This window comes from Oncorhynchus kisutch, linkage group LG15 (assembly GCF_002021735.2).
Source record: "Oncorhynchus kisutch isolate 150728-3 linkage group LG15, Okis_V2, whole genome shotgun sequence".
NCBI lineage: Eukaryota > Metazoa > Chordata > Actinopteri > Salmoniformes > Salmonidae > Oncorhynchus > Oncorhynchus kisutch.
The window spans coordinates 26,270,975-26,296,343 of record NC_034188.2 but is presented as its reverse complement, the minus strand read 5'-3'; the positions used below and the strand labels follow the sequence as shown (position 1 = coordinate 26,296,343).

At 45.7% G+C, this 25,369-nt stretch overlaps 1 protein-coding gene across 1 annotated transcript in view; it reads right to left on the bottom strand.

Moving 5' to 3' along the window:
- LOC109905068 (bifunctional heparan sulfate N-deacetylase/N-sulfotransferase 1) overlaps window positions 1–23,084 on the bottom strand; it is an 88,981-nt gene extending 65,897 nt beyond the window's left edge. The window contains exon 1 of the mRNA XM_031789938.1: window positions 22,923–23,084. The gene's annotated coding sequence lies outside the window, so the exon portion shown is untranslated. The remainder of the gene's footprint in view (window positions 1–22,922) is intronic.
- Between the last annotated feature and the right edge of the window lie 2,285 nt (window positions 23,085–25,369).

Below are 25,369 nucleotides of genomic sequence, written 5' to 3'. Positions count from 1 at the left end.
GAAAAATACCAAATGTGGACTCGTCAAACCAAAGGACAGATTTCCACCGGTCTAATGTCCATTGCTCATGTTTCTTGGCCCAAGAAAGTCTCTTCTTATTATTGGTGTCCTTGAACTCTGTGAAGCATTTATTTGGGCTGCACTCTGAGACTGGTAACTCTAATGAACTTATCCTCTGCATCAGAGGTAACTCTGGGTCTTCCTTTCCTGTGACAGTCCTCATGAGAGCCAGTTTCATCATAGCGCTTGATGGTTTTTGCGACTGCACTTGAAGAAACTTTCAAAGTTTTTGAAATGTTCCAGATTGACTGACCTTCCATGTCTTAAAGTAATGGTGGAATGCTATTTCTCTTTGCTTATTTGAGCCGTTCTTGCCATAATATGGACTTGGTATTTTACCAAATAGGTATATCCTCTCTATACCACCCCTACCTTGTCACAACACAACTGATTGGCTAAAACGCATTAAGGTAAGACATTTAAAAAAATAACACAAGTTAATCCCCTATAATACTTCCCCAGATCGTTGCTGTAAAAGAGAATGAGTCAACTTACCTGGTCAAATAAGGGTTAAAAAAATAATTATAATATAACTTGGCACACCATGTTAAATTCCAGGTGACTACCTCATGAAGCTGGTTGAGAGAATGCCAAGTGTGCAAAGCTGTCATCAAAGCAAAGGGTGGCTACTTTGAATCTCAAATATATTTTGATTTGTTGAACACTTTTTTCATTACTACATGATTCCATATGTGTAATTTCCTCGTTTTGATGCCTTCACTATTATTCTTCAAAAAATTTAAAAAAAGAAAAACCCTGGAATGAGTAGGTGTGTCCCAACTTGTGACTGGTGCTGTATATATATATATATATATATATATATATATATATATATATTTTTTTTTTTTAACAAAACGTATAAGATCTTCTAAGTTCGTGTTTACTTACCAGAGACCTTTTTTAGTGTCAATCAGCTTTGAAATCAACATATTTTGAGTTATGGTTTGCATATTATCACAAAGTACTAGGATAGTGAATTGATGTTAGCTTCAGCTGTCAGCTAGCAAGGAAAGTTAGCCTACACATCTGGAAGCTACCCGTATCTTCTTCCAATGTAAAGGGTTCTAGCCTGTGTGGACAATGTTTTGCAAACAGTAATTAACAGTTTCAACATTTTGTCTCGCATTATTTAAGACTGTGTTAACTTCTGTGCAGAATAAGTGGGGAGCTAACATGATGCAGCCCAGACTCACAGTGCAGGCTAGCAGTGAGTAAGTGGAGCTAACATGATGCAGCCCAGACTCACAGTGCAGCCTAGCAGTGAGAAAGTGGAGCTAACATGATGCAGCCCAGACTCACAGTGCAACCTAGCAGTGAGTAAGTGGAGCTAACATGATGCAGCCCAGACTCACAGTGCAGCCTAGCAGTGAGTAAGTGGAGCTAACATGATGCAGCCCAGACTCACAGTGCAGGCTAGCAGTGAGTAAGTGGAGCTAACATGATGCAGCCCAGACTCACAGTGCAGCCTAGCAGTGAGTAAGTGGAGCTAACATGATGCAGCCCAGACTCACAGTGCAGCCTAGCAGTGAGTAAGTGGAGCTAACATGATGCAGCCCAGACTCACAGTGCAGGCTAGCAGTGAGTAAGTGGAGCTAACATGATGCAGCCCAGACTCACAGTGCAGCCTAGCAGTGAGTAAGTGGAGCTAACATGATGCAGCCCAGACTCACAGTGCAGGCTAGCAGTGAGTAAGTGGAGCTAACATGATGCAGCCCAGACTCACAGTGCAGCCTAGCAGTGAGTAAGTGGAGCTAACATGATGCAGCCCAGACTCACAGTGCAGGCTAGCAGTGAGTAAGTGGAGCTAACATGATGCAGCCCAGACTCACAGTGCAGGCTAGCAGTGAGTAAGTGGAGCAGGCAGGGTGAGCAGTGATAAGGGGTCGGCTGCTCCGATAGAAAGGCTTGATCTGTGAGACACATTTAACAGAAGTACCGAAAGTAACACAAATTCTAGTAGCGAACCGTTATCATGCTCTAGGATTGAAAAAGTTTCCGTGGTATAACGTGCAACACCAGAAGACAACACAAGTGCAGAGCAAAGCAGAAGACAACACAGCCAATCAGAACATAGAAAAACTGAACACAACAGAACCGAGTAGAATCGAACAGACGTTGATTGTGTGAAAGCTGACCCCTGCACATCCCAGCAGGCATTGCATGATGAATGAGCTCAGGCGATGACTATGACCCACATGCCCCCTCCTCCTCCACCCTCTCCATCACCACTATGACTTTCCTCACTACCAGTCCCTAAACCACAGACATTCAGCCACTGCCATCCTACAAGACTCATTTGCATTCAGTTCACTTAGGCTTGGCATTGTACTCCGGCACAATGACACAGAGCCACGCACAAATACAGCATTGGATAGGTCTATAACAGTGGATGGCTGGGGCATCTACCTAGGTCTATAACAGTGGAGGGCTGAGGTATCTACCTAGGTCTATAACAGTAGAGGACTGGGGTATCTACCTAGGTCTATAACAGTGGAGGACTGAGGTATCTACCTAGGTCTATAACAGTCGAGGACTGGGGTATAGTTCTAGGTCTATAACAGTAGAGGACTGGGGTATCTACCTAGGTCTATAACAGTGGATGGCTGGGGTATAGTTCTAGGTCTATAACAGTCGAGGACTGGGGTATAGTTCTAGGTCTATAACAGTAGAGGACTGGGGTATAGTTCTAGGTCTATAATAGTAGAGGACTGAGGTATCTACCTAGGTCTATAACAGTAGAGGACTGAGGTATCTACCTAGGTCTATAACAGTAGAGGACTGAGGTATCTACCTAGGTCTATAACAGTAGAGGACTGAGGTATCTACCTAGGTCTATAACAGTAGAGGACTGGGGTATCTACCTAGGTCTATAACAGTAGAGGACTGGGGTATAGTTCTAGGTCTATAACAGTAGAGGACTGGGGTATCTACCTAGGTCTATAACAGTAGAGGACTGAGGTATCTACCTAGGTCGATAACAGTAGAGGATTGAGGTATCTACCTAGGTCTATAACAGTAGAGGACTGGGGTATCTACCTAGGTCTATAACAGTAGAGGACTGGGGTATAGTTCTAGGTCTATAACAGTAGAGGACTGGGGTATCTACCTAGGTATATAACAGTGGAGGGCTGGGGTATCTACCTAGGTCTATAACAGTGGAGGACTGAGGTATCTACCTAGGTCTATAACAGTAGAGGACTGAGGTATAGTTCTAGGTCTATAACAGTAGAGGACTGGGGTATAGTTCTAGGTCTATATCAGTAGAGGACTGAGGTATAGTTCTAGGTCTATAACAGTAGAGGACTGAGGTATAGTTCTAGGTCTATAACAGTAGAGGACTGGGGTATAGTTCTAGGTCTATAACAGTAGAGGACTGGGGTATAGTTCTAGGTCTATAACAGTAGAGGACTGAGGTATAGTTCTAGGTCTATAACATTAGAGGACTGGGGTATAGTTCTAGGTCTATAACAGTAGAGGACTGAGGTATCTACCTAGGTCTATAACAGTAGAGGACTGGGGTATCTACCTAGGTCTATAACAGTAGAGGACTGGGGTATAGTTCTAGGTCTATAACAGTAGAGGACTGGGGTATCTACCTAGGTATATAACAGTGGAGGGCTGGGGTATCTACCTAGGTCTATAACAGTGGAGGACTGAGGTATCTACCTAGGTCTATAACAGTAGAGGACTGAGGTATAGTTCTAGGTCTATAACAGTAGAGGACTGGTGTATAGTTCTAGGTCTATATCAGTAGAGGACTGAGGTATAGTTCTAGGTCTATAACAGTAGAGGACTGAGGTATAGTTCTAGGTCTATAACAGTAGAGGACTGGGGTATAGTTCTAGGTCTATAACAGTAGAGGACTGGGGTATAGTTCTAGGTCTATAACAGTAGAGGACTGGGGTATGGTTCTAGGTCTATAACAGTAGAGGACTGGGGCATAGTTCTAGGTCTATAACAGTAGAGGACTGAGATATCTACCTAGGTCTATAACAGTAGAAGACTGGGGTATAGTTCTAGGTCTATAACAGTAGAGGACTGGGGTATGGTTCTAGGTCTATAACAGTAGAGGACTGGGGCATAGTTCTAGGTCTATAACAGTAGAGGACTGAGGTATAGTTCTAGGTCTATAACAGTAGAGGACTGGGGTATAGTTCTAGGTCTATAACAGTAGAGGACTGAGGTATAGTTCTAGGTCTATAACAGTAGAGGACTGGGGTATAGTTCTAGGTCTATAACAGTAGAGGACTGAGGTATAGTTCAAGGTCTATAACAGTAGAGGACTGGGGTCTTTCTGAGAGGATTCTTCTGATAAATATTAACAGAGCAAGACAAGCTCAATAAAGGATATGACTGATGTACAGCAGCACAGACAGACACTGACAACCAATCTCACCAAGAGTCATTATAGTACAGTTAGATTCCTCCAATATCCAGACGCAATGAGTCAGAGAAGACTTTGGTTGGTAGGCCTAGCAGCAGTAGAAGGAGCCTAGTTTCGTATAGGCTAGATTTGGGCAGTGAGAGTAAGAACAGCAGGAGAGAGGGGAGGGAAAGAGAGCGGGACGGTGTTACTCCATTAAAAGCCCCGAGGATAGAGAAAGTAATGCATGAGAAATTGGGTTTTTCCTCCCTCGCTCTCCCTGCTACTGTTGTTCCATTGAGCCCGCGCGGGTCCTGGGAGAGAGAGTGGGAGACCAAATTAAATTTGCCACAACGTCTCCAGCCATCGCTGGAGAGCGCCTGGGGGCATAAGAAATGGATTCTGGAATTTAAAAATAAAGAAATAAAAAGGAGAGAGAGAGAGAGAATTGAATTAAATTGAATTGGGAGAGAGAGACAGAGAGACCAGGAGAAGGTGCTGGAGACAAAAGCACAGGGGGAGGTAGAGAGAAATGAGAGCAGTGCTTTGGGGCTGGGAGGGGGGCCGAGATGGGTTTGGAGGGAGACAAGGAAGGGGAGGAGGGGAGCGAGACAAGGGAGGTTTAATATAGGCTGTCTAGATCCACTGTATGGTTCTTATTCACAGGCCAGGAGCTTCATCATATGTAGAGGTCACAGGGTTACTAACACACGGTGAGATCAGCTACCGCTAACAGAGAGACACCTAAACATGGAGGGTTACCGGGAGGTCAATGACCCATTACCTCACCCTCATCCTACAGATGGGTCAGAGTGTGTGTGTGTGTTTTTGACCCCAGGGGGAGGGGGGGGGGACACCACAACAACCATACTCTTCTCATTACACAAGACTTCTACTGCAGTGTTTCTCATGCTGGTTCGTGGCCAGTCCCCCATGGCTCATAAGTCAGGTTGTGGATAGAAGCATGGTCTTTGGTTGTGGGTCATAAGAATATCTCAATGTTGGAATGTCTGAAAGGCTTTAGGTGGGTCACAACACATGTTGTAGAAGCTCTGCTCCAAACACAGACACGTATTCAATAGAATGGAGTAAGGGAAGGAGGATGGGAAGAAGGAAGGAGGGGATGAGGAGGGGAAGAGGGGAACAGGGGATGAGGGGATGAGGAGGGGAAGAGCGAATGATGAGGAGGGGTAGACGGAAGGATGAGGGGAAGAGGGAACGATGAGGGAGAGGAGAGTGAGGTTAGTTTGAATATCAAACCTGATCAGGGCTGAAGACTCCTGAGACCTCTTTGGAGCTTGTTTACGTCTGTGTTAGGGAAGTCTGTTTTAAAACCACCCACTCTTCCTCATTATATGAGCCCTTCTCCACTCCTCCACCCCTCACGCAGCAGGCTAGGATGGAGAGACCTACGGCCCATTGAGAGCCACTGAGCTCTGAGCAGGCCTCATTAAGATGATAAAACCAACACACACAATGGGCCTATCAAACACACACACACACACACACACATACACAGAGCCACAACACACACAAACACCAGGCCACATGCACATGCACACATACACGGTCACAACACACACCAGAACCCAGCAGAAACACACACACACACAGCCTGGGCCAACACCTGTGTCCCATTCAGGGGAATATCCGGCCACTTAACACTCCTAAAGGGGGAAGGGAAGGGTGCTGTTTTTGTTTGTGTGGACCAGACAAGACCTCATCCCTCAGTCAGTCCCAACACCCAAACAGCCCCTGAATCTACTCCTACTGCCACAGGCAACCTGGGGCCTAAACACAGTGACCCAAAAACCCACTGAGTCTAGTCAGTCGTGTTGCCCCTGGTGTCGTTTCAAACGAGAGACCCTATTTTAATTTACACTCCCCGACCAACCCCCATCCATCGTCCTGTCACCTGCAGCCTGCGGGGTCCACTTTGTGTATAGGTGACACAGCTGTGTGTGTGGTTGGGTACTGACCCCCTGCATGCCAACACCTGTCCCATAGACCCCCATGCCACCCAGGATGGGCAGACACACAGATGGACAGCAGGCGGGCAGACAGGGCAGCGGAGAGGCACAGTCCAAGCTGGCAGAGGAGCTGGGGGTCAAAGCCAATTCAATTCTCTCCATTCAGTTATTCAAAACAGAGAAAGACACGCTGTGGGGAATTGGCTATGGTCAATTTTGCAGTGGCCGATACACAACTCCCGACTTGGAAATGAAATGGAACTGACCCTAACCAACCCAGCACGCTCTCTAATTGTGTTTACTTGATAGCTACCTACACAAATAGCTAGCTAGAATAAAGTGTTAATAACAAGATAAAAATTCATTAAAAGACTTAAATGCAATACAAGTATCACTCCAGAGGCTACGAGGCTGATCTGTTTAGATGTGGGCGGTTAGCATGAGCATTAACACGCACACAAGATGGCGTAGCAGTAAGTCGTCCTGTCGTGTCGTGTCCCTGTATATTTCGTTTATTTTTCGTTTTTTACATATTTTTCGTTTTTTACATAGCTATCCCTTTAAAAACATTTTGCTAAACCTAAGCTTCCAAATACGCTGGATCTTCACAACTAGCTATCTAGCTAAACCGCAACCCCGGATGATTACCCCTGGCTAGCGTTTCCACCCACTTAGCTTGAAGCTAGCCCGGCCTGCGCTACCACCGTAGCATACTCCTGAGCTACAATACCCGGGCCCACGACCGGTCTATCGATGTCACCGCATGAAGAGGAATAAACAGACTCAACCCATCGCGACGTCCCCCAAAGGCTAACTCTCTAGCCCTCGCTATCTCCCTGCTTGCTAATTCGGCCATGCCCCATTCAAGAAATTTAGAACCAGGAACAGATATAGCCCTTGGTTCTCCCCAGACCTGACTGCCCTTAACCAACACAAAAACATCCTATGGCGTTCTGCATTAGCATCGAACAGCCCCCGTGATATGCAGCTGTTCAGGGAAGCTAGAAATCATTATACACAGGCAGTTAGAAAAGCCAAGGCTAGCTTTTTCAAGCAGAAATTTGCTTCCTGCAACACTAACTCAAAAAAGTTCTGGGACACTGTAAAGTCCATGGAGAATAAGAACACCTCCTCCCAGCTGCCCACTGCACTGAAGATAGGAAACACTGTCACCACTGATAAATCCACCATAATTGAGAATTTCAATAAGCATTTTTCTACGGCTGGCCATGCTTTCCACCTGGCTACTCCTACCCCGGACAACAGCACTGCACCCCCAACAGCAACTCGCCCAAGCCTTCCCCATTTCTCCTTCTCCCAAATCCATTCAGCTGATGTTCTGAAAGAGCTGCAAAATCTGGACCCCTACAAATCAGCCGGGCTAGACAATCTGGACCCTTTCTTTCTAAAATTATCTGCCGAAATTGTTGCCACCCCTATTACTAGCCTGTTCAACCTCTCTTTCGTGTCGTCTGAGATTCCCAAAGATTGGAAAGCAGCTGCGGTCATCCCCCTCTTCAAAGGGGGGGACACTCTTGACCCAAACTGCTACAGACCTATATCTATCCTACCGTGCCTTTCTAAGGTCTTCGAAAGCCAAGTCAACAAACAGATTACCGACCATTTCGAATCTCACCATACCTTCTCTGCTATGCAATCTGGTTTCAGAGCTGGTCATGGGTGCACCTCAGCCACGCTCAAGGTCCTAAACGATATCTTAACCGCCATCGATAAGAAACATTACTGTGCAGCCGTATTCATTGATCTGGCCAAGGCTTTCGACTCTGTCAATCACCATATCCTCATCGGCAGACTCGACAGCCTTGGTTTCTCAAATGATTGCCTCGCCTGGTTCACCAACTACTTCTCTGATAGAGTTCAGTGTGTCAAGTCGGAGGGTCTGCTGTCCGGACCTCTGGCAGTCTCTATGGGGGTGCCACAGGGTTCAATTCTTGGACCGACTCTCTTCTCTGTATACATCAATGAGGTCGCTCTTGCTGCTGGTGAGTCCCTGATCCACCTCTACGCAGACGACACCATTCTGTATACTTCCGGCCCTTCTTTGGACACTGTGTTAACAACCCTCCAGGCAAGCTTCAATGCCATACAACTCTCCTTCCGTGGCCTCCAATTGCTCTTAAATACAAGTAAAACTAAATGCATGCTCTTCAACCGATCGCTACCTGCACCTACCCGCCTGTCCAACATCACTACTCTGGACGGCTCTGACTTAGAATACGTGGACAACTACAAATACTTAGGTGTCTGGTTAGACTGTAAACTCTCCTTCCAGACCCATATCAAACATCTCCAATCCAAAGTTAAATCTAGAATTGGCTTCCTATTTCGCAACAAAGCATCCTTCACTCATGCTGCCAAACATACCCTTGTAAAACTGACCATCCTACCAATCCTCGACTTTGGCGATGTCATTTACAAAATAGCCTCCAATACCCTACTCAACAAATTGGATGCAGTCTATCACAGTGCAATCCGTTTTATCACCAAAGCCCCATATACTACCCACCATTGCGACCTGTACGCTCTCGTTGGCTGGCCCTCGCTTCATACTCGTCGCCAAACCCACTGGCTCCATGTCATCTACAAGACCCTGCTAGGTAAAGTCCCCCCTTATCTCAGCTCGCTGGTCACCATAGCATCTCCCACCTGTAGCACACGCTCCAGCAGGTATATCTCTCTAGTCACCCCCAAGACCAATTCTTTCTTTGGCCGCCTCTCCTTCCAGTTCTCTGCTGCCAATGACTGGAACGAACTACAAAAATCTCTGAAACTGGAAACACTTATCTCCCTCACTAGCTTTAAGCACCAACTGTCAGAGCAGCTCACAGATTACTGCACCTGTACATAGCCCACCTAAAATTTAGCCCAAACAACTACCTCTTTCCCAACTGTATTTAATTTTTATTTATTTATTTATTTTGCTCCTTTGCACCCCATTATTTTTTTATTTCTACTTTGCACATTCTTCCATTGCAAAACTACCATTCCAGTATTTTACTTGCTATATTGTATTTACTTTGCCATCATGGCCTTTTTTTGCCTTTACCTCCCTTCTCACCTCATTTGCTCACATTGTATATAGACTTGTTTATACTGCATTATTGACTGTATGTTTGTTTTTACTCCATGTGTAACTCTGTGTCGTTTTATCTGTCGAACTGCTTTGCTTTATCTTGGCCAGGTCGCAATTGTAAATGAGAACTTGTTCTCAACTTGCCTACCTGGTTAAATAAAGGTAAAATAAAAAATAAAAAAATAAATAAAAACTGCTAGCTTGTCCAGCTCCGGTCCGCTAACTGCTACCTTGTCTAGCCTACAAACTGGCCTACAAACTGTTAGCTTGTTAGCACAGGCCTGCTAACCGCCTGAATCGCCGCGTCCCAAACGCCCACCGGACCCATATTTACTTTCTATCTCAAATCAAATCAAATTTATTTGTCACATACACATGGTTAGCAGATGTTAATGCGAGTGTAGCGAAATGCTTGTACTTCTAGTTCCGACAATGCAGTAATAACGAACAAGTAATCTAACTAACAATTCCAAAAAAAACTACTGTCTTATACACAATGTAAGGGGATAAAGAATATGTACATAAGGATATATGAATGAGTGATGGTACAGAGCAGCATAGGCAATTCCCCAAAAAACTACTGTCTTATACACAATGTAAGGGGATAAAGAATATGTACATAAGGATATATGAATGAGTGATGGTACAGAGCAGCATAGGCAAGATACAGTAGATGATATCGAGTACAGTATACCTTCCGGAAACCTGCCTCACCCAATGTGATACGGAATCGCTATTATTTTTTATTTATTTTTAGAACACACTCAAGAACCTCCAGAAGCTAACCAGCTAACTAGCTACAAGCTATTTAGTCATTGTTTGTTTTTTTTAATCCTGGATAACACTCGCCAGTCCAGCTTCCCTGCCCCATCCACCGCTGCCCCCTGGACACTGATCTCTTGGCTACATAGCTGATGCACGCTGGACTGTCCATTAATCACGGTACTCCATTCTGCTTGTCTGTTTTATCTGTTGGCCCCGTTGCCTAGTCTACGCCATTTTACCTGCTGTTGTTGTGCTAGCTGATTAGCTGTTGTCTCACCTACTGTTTTAGCTAGCTTTCCCAATTCAACACCTGTGATTACTGTATGCCTCGCTGTATGTCTCTCTCAAATGTCAATATGCCTTGTATACTGTTGTTCAGGTTAGTTATCATTGTTTTAGTTCACAATGGAGCCCCTAGTTCCACTCTTCATACCCCTGATAACTCCTTTGTCCCACCTCCCACACATGCGGTGACCTCACCCATTACTACCAGCATGTCCAGAGATACAACCTCTCTCATCATCACCCAGTGCCTGGGCTTACCTCCGCTGTACCCGCACCCCACCATACCCCTGTCTGCGCATTATGCCCTGAATATATTCTACCATGCCCAGAAACCTGCTCCTCTTATTCTCTGTCCCCAACGCTCTAGGCGACCAGTTTTGATAGCCTTTAGCCGCACCCTCATACTACTCCTTCTCTGTTCCGCGGGTGATGTGGAGGTAAACCCAGGCCCTGCATGTCCCCAGGCACCCTCATTTGTTGACTTCTGTGATCGAAAAAGCCTTGGTTTCATGCATGTCAACATCAGAAGCCTCCTCCCTAAGTTTGTCTTACTCACTGCTTTAGCACACTCTGCTAACCCTGATGTCCTTGCTGTGTCTGAATCCTGGCTCAGGAAGGCCACCAAAAATTCAGAGATTTCCATACCCAACTATAACATCTTCCGTCAAGATAGAACTGCCAAAGGGGGAGGAGTTGCAGTTTACTGCAGAGATAGCCTGCAAAGTAATGTCATACTTTCCAGGTCCATACCCAAACAGTTCGAACTACTAATTTTGAAAATTACTCTCTCCAGAAATAAGTCTCTCACGGTTGCCGCCTGCTACCGACCCCACTCAGCTCCCAGCTGTGCCCTGGACACCATTTGTGAATTGATCGCCCCCCATCTAGCTTCAGAGTTTGTTCTGTTAGGTGACCTAAACTGGGATATGCTTAACACCCCGCCAGTCCTACAATCTAAGCTAGATGCCCTCAATCTCACACAAATCATCAAGGAACCCACCAGGTACAACCCTAACTCTGTAAACAAGGGCACCCTCATAGACGTCATCCTGACCAACTGGCCCTCCAAATACACCTCCGCTGTCTTCAACCAGGATCTCAGCGATCACTGCCTCATTGCCTGTATCCGCTACGGAGCCGCAGTCAAACGACCACCCCTCATCACTGTCAAACGCTCCCTAAAACACTTCTGTGAGCAGGCCTTTCTAATCGACCTGGCCCGGGTATCCTGGAAGGACATTGACCTCATCCCGTCAGTTGAGGATGCCTGGTCATTCTTTAAAAGTAACTTCCTCACCATTTTAGATAAGCATGCTCCGTTCAAAAAATGCAGAACTAAGAACAGATACAGCCCTTGGTTCACCCCAGACCTGACTGCCCTCGACCAGCACAAAAACATCCTGTGGCGGACTGCAATAGCATCGAATAGTCCCCGTGATATGCAACTGTTCAGGGAAGTCCGGAACCAATACACGCAGTCAGTCAGGAAAGCTAAGGCCAGCTTCTTCAGGCAGAAGTTTGCATCCTGTAGCTCCAACTCCAAAAAGTTCTGGGACACTGTGAAGTCCATGGAGAACAAGAGCACCTCCTCCCAGCTGCCCACTGCACTGAGGCTAGGTAACACGGTCACCACTGATAAATCCATGATTATCGAAAACTTCAATAAGCATTTCTCAACGGCTGGCCATGCCTTCCGCCTGGCTACTTCAACCTCGGCCAACAGCTCCGCCCCCCCCGCAGCTCCTCGCCCAAGCCTCTCCAGGTTCTCCTTTACCCAAATCCAGATAGCAGATGTTCTGAAAGAGCTGCAAAACCTGGACCCGTACAAATCAGCTGGGCTTGACAATCTGGACCCTCTATTTCTGAAACTATCTGCCACCATTGTCGCAACCCCTATTACCAGCCTGTTCAACCTCTCTTTCATCTCGTCTGAGATCCCCAAGGATTGGAAAGCTGCCGCAGTCATCCCCCTCTTCAAAGGGGGAGACACCCTGGACCCAAACTGTTACAGACCTATATCCATCCTGCCCTGCCTATCTAAGGTCTTCGAAAGCCAAGTCAACAAACAGGTCACTGACCATCTCGAATCCCACCGTACCTTCTCCGCTGTGCAATCTGGTTTCCGAGCCGGTCATGGGTGCACCTCAGCCACACTCAAGGTACTAAACGATATCATAACCGCCATCGATAAAAGACAGTACTGTGCAGCCGTCTTCATCGACCTTGCCAAGGCTTTCGACTCTGTCAATCACCATATTCTTATCGGCAGACTCAGTAGCCTCGGTTTTTCGGATGACTGCCTTGCCTGGTTCACCAATTACTTTGCAGACAGAGTTCAGTGTGTCAAATCGGAGGGCATGCTGTCCGGTCCTCTGGCAGTCTCTATGGGGGTGCCACAGGGTTCAATTCTCGGGCCGACTCTTTTCTCTGTGTATATCAATGATGTTGCTCTTGCTGCAGGCGATTCCCTGATCCACCTCTACGCAGACGACACCATTCTATATACTTTCGGCCCGTCTTTGGACACTGTGCTATCTAACCTCCAAACAAGCTTCAATGCCATACAACACTCCTTCCGTGGCCTCCAACTGCTCTTAAACGCTAGTAAAACCAAATGCATGCTTTTCAACCGGTCGCTGCCTGCACCTGCATGCCCGACTAGCATCACCACCCTGGATGGTTCCGACCTAGAATATGTGGACGTCTATAAGTACCTAGGTGTCTGGCTAGACTGCAAACTCTCCTTCCAGACTCATATCAAACATCTCCAATCGAAAATCAAATCAAGAGTCGGCTTTCTATTCCGCAACAAAGCCTCCTTCACTCAAGCCGCCAAGCTTACCCTAGTAAAACTGACTATCCTACCGATCCTCGACTTCGGCGATGTCATCTACAAAATGGCTTCCAACACTCTACTCAGCAAACTGGATGCAGTCTATCACAGTGCCATCCGTTTTGTCACTAAAGCACCTTATACCACCCACCACTGCGACTTGTATGCTCTAGTCGGCTGGCCCTCGCTACATATTCGTCGCCAGACCCACTGGCTCCAGGTCATCTACAAGTCTTGTATAATATAATAATACAAGTCTTGTATAATATAATAGTCATTGTATATAGACCCCCCCTTTGTTTTCTACTGTGTTATTGACTTGTTAATTGTTTACTCCATGTGTAACTCTTTGTTGTATGCTCACACTGCTATGCTTTATCTTGGCCAGGTCGCAGTTGCAAATGAGAACTTGTTCTCAACTAGCCTACCTGGTTAAATAAAGGTGAAATGAAAAAAAAAAAATGAAAAAAAAAAGTGTTTACAGTTGGGCCACATGGAGCCGCTCAGCACCAGATGCCCTGCGGATGGAGCCGCTTGGACACCAGATGAGAGAGATAAGAGAGAGGAGAGAGACAGAGAGACAGAGAGAGACAGGAGAGAGAGAGAGAGAGAGAGAGAGAGAGAGAGAGAGAGAGAGAGAGAGAGAGAGAAAAAGAGAGAGGAGAGAGAGAGACAGAGAGACACACAGAGAGAGACACACAGAGTGAGAGAGAGAGAGAGAGAGAGAGAGACAGAGACAGAGACACACGGAGAGAGACACAGAGTGAGAGAGAGAGAGAGAGAGTCAGAGAGTGGAGAGAGAGAGAGTCACAGAGAGAGACAGAGACAGAGAGTCACAGAGAGAGACAGAGAGTCACAGAGAGAGAGAGAGAGTCACAGAGAGAGAGAGAGAGTCACAGAGAGAGAGAGAGAGTCACAGAGAGAGAGAGAGAGAGAGAGAGAGAGAGAGAGATAGAGAGAGATAGAGAGAGATAGAGAGAGAGAGATGAGAGAGAAGAGAGAGAGAAGAGACAGAGAGAGAGAGAGTAGAGAGACAGGGAGACAGAGACTGAGCGAGAGGGAGGGAGGGAGAGAGAGAAATTAACCACAAACCATAGACAGATAGAGGTCATGGTGGTTTGTGTGTGGACAGCGCTACGGCTCTGACTGAGGCCTACTGGGTGTGAGTGTGTGAGGTATCAAAGTGCAGGCAGGGCCAAGTGGGTAAACAGAGAAGTGTCCCTTCCACCTGTCACCCTTCATACCCCAACTGAGCTTTAATCCCCCACAACCATTATTCCTTAAACCCTGAATCTCAAACTCCCGTACACACACACACACATACACACACACACACACAACAAGGCACGCAGGCAGGTGCACGCACACACACACACAACGACACACGCACAATGACGGTACACACCCGCACACAAATAATGGCTAAATTGATCCACAAAACATATTTCATTAGATCTGGTAAGCGATAGCACTTATCATGAGGACACGATCATAGCATCCAGCGGTGAGGCAGTTCATTCCCATTAACAGACTACACTGCTCTCTCTCTCCCACTCTAAAATGCCTTCATTAAGAGCTAGCGTAGCGCTGCTAGCACTGGAGTGCTTCCATGCTGTGTGACTGTAACCATGCCCCGAGGGCCCGCGCCAAACACGGAGGTGAAGTCCATTACCATCAAGCCAGCTTGTTTTAAACCACTAAATAAAACAGGCAACATTTTACATCTTTGAGTATAAATAACCTTTCGTAGCAGAGGAAGATAAAGAGAGAGAGAGAGAGACAGAGAGAGTAAGAGAGAAAGAGAGAAAACAGCAGTTCACTAGGGGTTTGAATGAAAGTCTATGATATACACTACTAATATCGGCCAGTCTACGTGGAACTCTCATCTCTATCTTTCTATTATTATTCAGCTCTTCTTAGAGTCATGTGTATGAAAGGGCTTTTACATAGCCGTTTGTCACGGAAATGTACAGGACTTAGGCTAACGACAGCCATACACATACAGAGCTCGTGTAGATGGGCAAAACTGGTCCGAACTCTGTTTGAGGTTTGGAGATGTAATCAGAGCTCTGTTGGCATCAGATAAAATGCAACTCAGAATCTTATTGGGAAACACTTTACATAAATTGCTGTTATACTTCTGTAATAACAATGTAATTAGCATCCTCTACGACATTGGGAAGATTTAGTGAAACTGTAAAGCAAGGCGAACCAGAAACAGGAGAAGGCAACGTATAGGTGAGCCACGAGAAGACCTAGCCCAGACATGTCTCCTATAACTTTAACTAGCAGGCCTACTGTCAATTTGGCAGGTCTCCTTGTCTCTTATAGGAAACTAGAGCTACATAGAGCTATAAAGAGGCCACCGTTCTCCTCTCACTTTCCCAGCCCTCACCATCCAATCATGTGTGATGTGGTGTAATGCTACACCCCATACCTCCATTATCCCTGGCTAGAGGAGTCTCTGGAATGTATCTGATTCCAGCCCAGGGGGTGAGCAGCACCTTGGAAACGCACCTCCACCTCCCCCCTCTCTCGCGCTCGCCTGCCCACCTGAGCCCCCCTTCCAACTCCTAACTTTAAAACGAGCTGAACTCCTCCAGAGGCTTGACTGCCGAGTTATAATGTGTTTCTGGCGGCGTTGTGATTTCCGTCTGTCTGACGAGATGTGGACACACAGTGGGTTGTGGGTTTCAAGGCTATTCTGTTTCTGGGACTTCTCGTTTCTTCACTTCAGCCTCATTCACTCCCAGTCTCCCACTGACTCCCAGTCTCCCACTGACTCCCAGTCTCCCACTGACTCCCAGTCTCCCACTGACTCCCACTGACTCCCAGTCTCCCACTGACTCCCACTGACTCCCAGTCTCCCACTGACTCCCAGTCTCCCACTGACTCCCAGTCTCCCACTGACTCCCAGTCTCCCACTGACTCCCAGTCTCCCACTGACTCCCAGTCTCCCACTGACTCCCAGTCACCCACTGACTCCCAGTCACCCACTGACTCCCAGTCACCCACTGACTCCCAGACTCCCAGTCTCCCACTGACTCCCAGTCTCCCACTGACTCCCAGTCTCCCACTGACTCCCAGTCTCCCACTGACTCCCAGACTCCCACTGACTCCCAGACTCCCACTGACTCCCAGTCTCCCACTGACTCCCAGTCTCCCACTGACTCCCAGACTCCCAGTTTCCCACTGACTCCCAGTCTCCCACTGACTCCCAGTCACCCACTGACTCCCAGTCACCCACTGACTCCCAGTCTCCCAGTCTCCCACTGACTCCCAGTGACTCCCACTGACTCCCAGTCTCCCACTGACTCCCAGTCTCCCACTGACTCCCACTGACTCCCAGTCTCCCACTGACTCCCAGTCTCCCACTGACTCCCAGTCTCCCACTGACTCCCAGTCTCCCACTGACTCCCAGTCTCCCACTGACTCCCAGTCTCCCACTGACTCCCAGTCTCCCACTGACTCCCACTGACTCCCAGTCTCCCACTGACTCCCACTGACTCCCAGTCTCCCACTGACTCCCACTGACTCCCAGTCTCCCACTGACTCCCAGTCTCCCACTGACTCCCAGTCTCCCACTGACTCCCAGTCTCCCACTGACTCCCAGTCACCCACTGACTCCCAGTCACCCACTGACTCCGTCTCCCACTGACTCCCAGTCTCCCACTGACTCCCAGTCTCCCACTGACTCCCAGTCTCCCACTGACTCCCAGTCTCCCACTGACTCCCAGTCTCCCACTGACTCCCAGTCTCCCACTGACTCCCAGTCTCCCACTGACTCCCAGACTCCCACTGACTCCCAGACTCCCACTGACTCCCAGTCTCCCACTGACTCCCAGTCACCCACTGACTCCCAGTCACCCACTGACTCCCAGTCACCAACTGACTCCCAGTCTCCCACTGACTCCCAGTCTCCCACTGACTCCCAGTCTCCCACTGACTCCCAGTCTCCCACTGACTCCCAGTCTCCCACTGACTCCCAGTCTCCCACTGACTCCCACGGACTCCCACTGACTCCCAGTCTCCCACTGACTCCCACTGACTCCCAGTCTCCCTCTGACTCCCACTGACTCCCAGTCTCCCACTGACTCCCACTGACTCCCAGTCTCCCACTGACTCCCAGTCTCCCAGTCTCCCACTGACTCCCAGTCTCCCACTGACTCCCAGTCTCCCACTGACTCCCAGTCTCCCACTGACTCCCAGTCTCCCACTGACTCCCAGTCTCCCACTGACTCCCAGTCTCCCACTGACTCCCAGTCTCCCACTGACTCCCAGTCTCCCACTGACTCCCAGTCTCCCACTGACTCCCACTCCTAAATCAGCACCAGCCTGAGGGACATCCTACAGGGTCATCAACAGGTTGATCTCCCAGCTATATTATAAGAAACCCATGTATTGAACTTTCTGACCACAAATCCAATATTTAAAAAATCCCCAATGCAGCGTTTAAAAAAAATCTCAATATCAAATCATTTCTGGAAAACAATTAAGTACCTTACTGTGATTGTTTTCGGTTCAAATGAAACAAACATAGCTTTTTAGCTAAATGCAATGTGTCAAGCAACAACTGTCTGGGAGTGGTCTGAGAGAAAGGCCTAATTGGAGGAGCCTAATGTAGCCTGAAAACTAGCTGTTATAGGCAGATAGGAGGGCAAACTCTCTTATTGGTCTATTAACTTAGACTGCCTGGTAGTCCAAAAAACCCACCCCACCAAACAAGCTGAAATTTCAGCTGGTCTTTTCAAACAACATAGTGTTGTAAAAAAAACGGATTTTTCCACTATCTCTTTAACCACTAAACATAGGCTAACCTTTTCACTAGTCTAACACACCATCCATCCTGGGAATCATTTCAAAGAATAATTCAATTCATTTGTAAAGCGCTTTTCACACACCCCATGCTACCTTAACACCGGCCCTATCTCCTAATCTTTGATTAAGAATAAATGACATACTGTGCTCAGGAAATCTTACAATATAGCCCAATTTCGTCCTTCCTACCGTGAGTCATGACCATCTAATGATTACCGTCAAAAGGGGTTTACCTCATCTCGCTTCTCCTGAGAGAGAGTCATCATCACTACCGTGCACAGTAACTAAGCCTATATGGTATGTGTGTATGAGTCACTGGCCAGGATAATTCAGTGGGGGAATTATGACAGAGGAAAATCATTTCCCTGGGCCACTGGGGGAGAGGAGGCCGTGGCTAATCGTTCAGTAATATGATCTACTGCATACTGGCGGGTTCAGGCACAGGCACAGACAGACACACACACACACACGTTCAGCTACATACGTTGTACTCACACACAAGGCCACACATAAACACACTGCCACACTGCTACGCACACACACGCAAACTTACACATACAAGTGGACACCCTCGTGACTGCCAAAAATCTGAATACCTTAATATTTTTTCTATTCAAAATAACTCAAGGTTACTATCTGGTGATTCACTAATACTGGTTCCTACTGTAGTAGTAGTAGTAATCTAATACTGGTTCCTTCTGTAGTAGTAGTAGTACTCTAATACTGGTTACTACTGTAGTAGTAGTAGTACTCTAGTACTGGTTACTACTGTAGTAGTAGTAGTACTCTAGTACTGGTTACTACTGTAGTAGTAGTACTCTCATACTGGTTCCTACTGTAGTAGTAGTACTCTAATACTGGTTCCTACTGTAGTAGTAGTAGTACTCTAATACTGGTTCCTACTGTAGTAGTAGTACTCGAATACTGGTTTCTACTGTAGTAGTAGTACTCCAATACTAGATTCTACTGTAGTAGTAGTATACTGATTTCTACTGTAGTAGTAGCGGTAGTAGCAGTACACTAATACTGGTTTCTACTGTAGTAGTAAGAGTAGAGGTGGTACACTAATACTGTTTTTACTGTAGTGGTAGTAGTAGTAATCTAATACTGGTTTCTACTGTAGTATTAGTTGTAGTACAATATTATTGGTTTCACTGTAGTAGTAGCAATAGTAGAGTCGTACTCTAATACTTGTTTCTACTGTATGTTACGGCTTTCTTCTGTCGAAGGAGAGTCGGACCACAATGCAGCATGGTTAGTTTGATACATGTTTAATGAATGAATAAACACGACAAAATACAAAACAAGAATACAAACACACTGAGACAGGAACAATCACCCACAAACACACAGTGAAACCCAGGCTACCTAAATATGGTTCCCAATCAGAGACAACGAGAATCACCTGACTCTGATTGAGAACCTCAGGCAGCCATAGACTATGCTAGACACCCCTACTCAGCCACAATCCCAATACCTACTAAAACCCCCAATACCACAACACAACAAAAAATAACCCCATGTCACACCCTGGCCTGACCAAATAAATATATAAACACAAAATACTAAGACCAGGGCGTGACACTGTAGTAGTAGTATCCAATACTAGTTCCTACGGTAGTAGTAGTAGTACTCTAATACTGGTTCCTACTGTAGTATTAGTACTCTAATACTAGTTCCTATGGTGGTAGTAGTAGTAGTAGTAATCAAATACTGGTTCCAACTGTAGTAGTAGTACTCTAACACTGGTTCCAACTGTAGTAGTAGTACTCTAATACTGGTTCTTACTGTAGTAGTAGTAGTAGTACTCTAAAACTGGTTTCTACTGTAGTAGTAGTACTCTAATACTGGTTCCTACTGTGGTAGTAGTACTCTAATACTGGTTCCTACTGTCATAGTAGTACTCTAATACTGGTTTCTACTGCAGTAGTAATACTCTAAAACGGGTTCCTAATGTAGTAGTAGTACTCTAATACTGGTTCCTACTGTAGTAGTAGTACTCCAATACTGGTTCCTACTGTAGTAATAGTACTCCAATACTGGTTCCTACTGTAGTAGTAGTACTCCAATACTAGTTTCTACTGTAGTTGTAGTATACTGATACTGGTTTCTACTGTAGTACTAGCGGTAGTAGCAGTACACTAATACTGGTTTCTACTGTAGTACTAGCGGTAGTAGCAGTACACTAATACTGGTTTCTACTGTAGTACTAGCGGTAGTAGCAGTACACTAATACTGGTTTCTACTGTAGTAGTAAGAGTAGAGGTAGTACACTAATACTGTTTTTACTGTAGTAGTAGTAGTAGTAATCTAATACTGGTTTCTACTGTAGTATTAGTTGTAGTACAATAATATTGGTTTCACTGTAGTAGTAGTAGTAATAGTAGAGTCGAACTCTAATACTTGTTTCTACTGTAGTAGTAGTACACTAATACTGGTTTCTACTACAGTAGTATTACTCTAATACTGGTTTCTACTGTAGAAGTAACTGCTCTAATACAGGTTTCTACTATAGTAGTAGTGTTACTCTAATACTGATTTCTACTGTAGTAGTACTATTACACTTCTACTGTAGTAGTACCACTGTCCAATGTGTTTACTTCTACAACACTCTCCCAGTCAGTGGCCTACTGAAAGCCAATCAGAATTGAATTAGACAGAGAGTAGAAAACTACATTTCAAGAATGTCTTTTCAAAGACGTCCAATTTCAACATATTGGACACAGTCAGCATTATTCTAATCTGAATAAATATTCTAAATAAACATCTAAATAAATATAAACATCTAAATAAATGCATTCCTTACATTCAATTGGCCAGAGTGTACAGAGGACCAGCTCTAGTAGGGGGAGAAGTCATAGCGTGACGGACTGAATGGAACAGCCAATGGATGGACTATGGGGGCAGGCAGTCCTGTACTGGGTAGAAGGATAGGGTCAGGGGCCCTAATTCATTGGAAGTTTGCCTGGTTCCACTCTCATTCTATAGACTGGGTTCTGGATTGGCCCCCCACACACACTGAGCATGGCTTTGAAGGGCACTGACATGGAAAAATACAAGAACTGGCATGTTGTTGGGACTCTGTGGTTCCCATCAGCATAAACTATCCATGAATAACATGACATGCTATAGGTTAGACAGCAGCATGTTTATAACATGTTTATAACAACCTTACATAGCCAATATAACATCCCATTGGGATGAAGGAGCAGCAGCAGGCATCAGACATTCAGAACACCTGATCACAGAGGGCTTGGTAGTCAGAACTATCAGATGGAACACATAGCATAACCAGACAAACAGTTGGCACAGCTAGACAGAACACAAAAGCAAGTCTCAACATTTCACAATGGATTTAATCAAATTAATGCAATTTTGACTTGAGTTTTTATCCAATAAAATAGCCCTCCTGTTTCCCAACACAGGCTTTTTGGTGACAAGCTTTCTCCCAAAACATGTTCCAGGGTCGTTATCCACAACGCGTCTCAGAGTATGGGAGCTGATCTAGGATCAGTACATACAATAATATTCATTCTCATTTAAAAGTCCGAACTGATGCAAGATCAGCATTCCTACTCTGAGACGCTTTGTGGTTAAGGGCCCTGGTCCTGCTTTCTTAAGCAAAGGCTGAGATTGAGAGAATAGATAGATTGCCGAACACAAAGACACAGCTAAATGAATAGTCTCCCTAACTTTCTCTCACACACAATATAAAACAAGACCCCAGGCTACAAATTTCAGGCAGGTCTAGACTGCCCCTGTTCCCGCCGAGGAGTCAAATGTTTATACACAGTATCTGATATAGCACGTCTCTATGTGAAAGCGGTCTGGCTGACTCAATAGGAAAATGTGTGCGTAACAACGTGTAGAAACATATGTGCATCGCCACCACCCCATGAAGGAGGTTATATAGCGTACAGCTAATCAAATATCTAATTTAGTGTGGATACTGTCGTTTACTATGCAAGAAGCCTAAAAAGCAAAGAAATACCGTACTGCCTATTCTATTCACATCAGCCAGTCCTAGCGGAACATAAGCAACTTTCCACTGTCATGTGAAACGTTATTGAATCACAAATGAATTGATGGATGCAGGGGAAAAAACGTGTTTTCCAAGCAAACCTTTTTTTTAATCCATCTTTAGGTACAATAATATATAAATGTTCTCGCGTTATTCCATTACACATTGCAATAAATGAAGGCATAACACAGCAAGTTGTTTTCCCACGTCAGCAGTGTTTTCAGAATGTTTTTAAGCACACTCCTCAGGCTACATAACAATAAAAAATAATGTACAGTTAACGTTACATTGTATCCTACTGCGTCAGAAACAGCAACAATCAATAACTAGCCTGCTAACGATACTGCCATGCCATAAAGTTACAATAACAAGTTACTTTCTTTCTTGTTCGTGCTAAATTGTATCACGGGGTTTCGCTTGCTTGATGCAGACATTCCAACATCCCTACACATAATTCCAGGCAAAAAACTTCGACAAGAATTCACCAAAACGGTGGCCTTCCTATTGATTAGCCAAAAGCAGCTCTGGGATTCAACTCTTTCCCCGGGCTTCATTTTCGATCCAGGGGAAATTCAGGCCAAAACTGTGGCTGCATTTTCAATCTGCGCCAAGATACAAGCCAGTTGAGGCTAGTAATTGAACGACTGAGCAGCGTTCAGCTCGTCTTGACCAAAACATTTGCACCAGTAAAGGTTTTACTTCGCCACACTCACCTTCGAGGTCCGAGTGAAAGCCTAGAGACGATCTGGTAGAATGAATGTTTGGATTCAACCCAAGCTCACCCGGTGCTTACGTCGTGCTTTACCAGCGGCTCCGGTCTGCCGTTCTACTTCTTACAGACTTGTCTGATGGGAGAGAAATTTGAGAATGTCTCTCTTTTTGCAGAGCTGTGCAGCTCTGCCCAACAATGGTCAACAGAGGGCGCCAGCACAGCATTGTCCATGAAGAGGCTAAAGTCTTTAATGGATAGTTAGTTCACGCAATTTACATATGAAACTCATCTTCTTGACAGCCAGTTCACGCAATATTTCAATTTGTTGATTTAGTACTAAAGATGAAAAATAGTTCATAAATAGTTTCTAACTGTTAATAATACATTGGTTGAAAATCTGTGATATTCATTCATTAAAGTACTGCTTGCCAAGTACTGAGATTATTATGGCGGCATTTAAATACCAATCACACAATTCAGACCATTGTCCCCCCCCCCCCCCCCCCCACTACTTTCAAGAGGCTCTCCAGACCAGTGAAGACCCCAACCCAGGAGGAATTCATCCAAAAACATCTCAATAGTCATCCGACTTTAGCCTAAGGTGTGCTCTTAAGGAGCTTTACTTCTCAAGGTGAAATGACTTGATATGTCATTTTCAGAGATAGCCTGTCTCTGGCAGCCAAAACAGACTAATACTCCATCTAAACTTGAATTGATTCTCAATTACAATAGGGTCCTAGAAACATAAATCCCTCTACTTTCATATCACATCAAAATAATGTGATATGTGTGTTTTAACCAGCTTCATCCCAGTTGCAGCCGACAGTATTTTTCAGTGACAACACGTTTCTGGCTGGCTTTTCCCCTTACACAGAGGAGTTCGTAGCATGCTAGATAGCTGTTTAGCACAGGTGGTCCCTCTGTCTTCCATCTGTAATCTGTAAACACGCGCTGTAACATGGCGATATGGTCGGGAGAGAAGACTAACCCAACAAAGGTGTGTATCAATTTATCCTTTTGTTTCTTTAAAATTATTTCTTGCTGTTGTGAAAGATAAGGTTCCAAAACCGTACCACGAGCGATGCGTGTTCATGTTCAGACAGATCGTCATGGCTATTAGCGAAACTCCCCTGTACAGAAGAAGCCTTCGTCCGATGACTCTTATGTGTAATGTAATGGGACTGAGAGTCATGGTCAAGGGCTAGGCAGACCTATGAACATGTCATATGTAATAATAAGTACAAGTAGACTGCCATTTTAACCACACTTCATGTGGACTTGTGTTGCTTATCTTTGTCAAGGTTGCTATGGACAACACCCCACTGACAGACTAAACCAAAAACAAACATACTGCGTGTATCCAAGATTGGATACAAGCCTGTCTCACCAAGATTTACTGTGGACCACTTCAAATGGAGACTTGCAGTTGAAGGCTATGCAAATATATAGCTGGAAACATTGGCCGTTTCCATGGCTTCACCTTTTTTCTTTCTAAAACAGAGAGAGGCAAACAACAAGTGTCTGTGTCAAAGTCAATGTCTTATTCCAAACCCTGTTTACTTTCTCCCCCTCAGGATCTAGGATCAGCTCTTAATTCCTCAGTCCATACCACAACCACCGTGAGCAAATACTAATATGACCCAAGATCAGTTGTTTGGGGAATGAAGTCACCACACACATCTGTCCTCTGACCTTGTGACACACGCGGTCTGTGATTTGATTACAGAGGACCTAAACCTGGGACAAAGTCATCCTTCAAAAAGCTTTTCCTGTTTGACACAGGGGGCAACACAGCTTTGCCTGTCTCACCCAGATCACATGAAAGGGGGAAACACAGCTTTGCCTGTCTCACCCAGATCACATGAAAGGGGGAAACACAGCTTTGCCTGTCTCACCCAGATCACATGAAAGGGGGAAACACAGCTTTGCCTGTCTCACCCAGATCACATGAAAGGGGGAAACACAGCTTTGCCTGTCTCACCCAGATCACATGAAAGGGGGAAACACAGCTTTGCCTGTCTCACCCCAGATCATGACAGGGGTCAACACAGTTTTGCCTGTCTCACCCAGGGCACATGACAGGGGGCAAGGGGGGTAACACCACACAACTCAGCCCAGGAAAGACAATGAAGTCAACTCTGCGAGAGTTACCTTTTATGTCCTTGTCTTGCCCCGATGAAGCAGACACAGTACTCACTCAATACACTGTGTGTCCTGCGGCCTAATGGGCGAGAATCAGGCATTTAAACTCATCCCCCCTTCTCCTCATCAGCCCTGGCCACAGCCTGTGGCTACTCAATCAATAAACTGATGTAGTCTGATGAGCACATAATTAAAACTTTATTGATGTTCTGACGGGAGGGACTGTGGCTGTCTGGCATGAGTCTGGACAGATGACCTCGAATTCACATGGATGTGGAGAGTACTGTGCCATGTGAAAACACATGA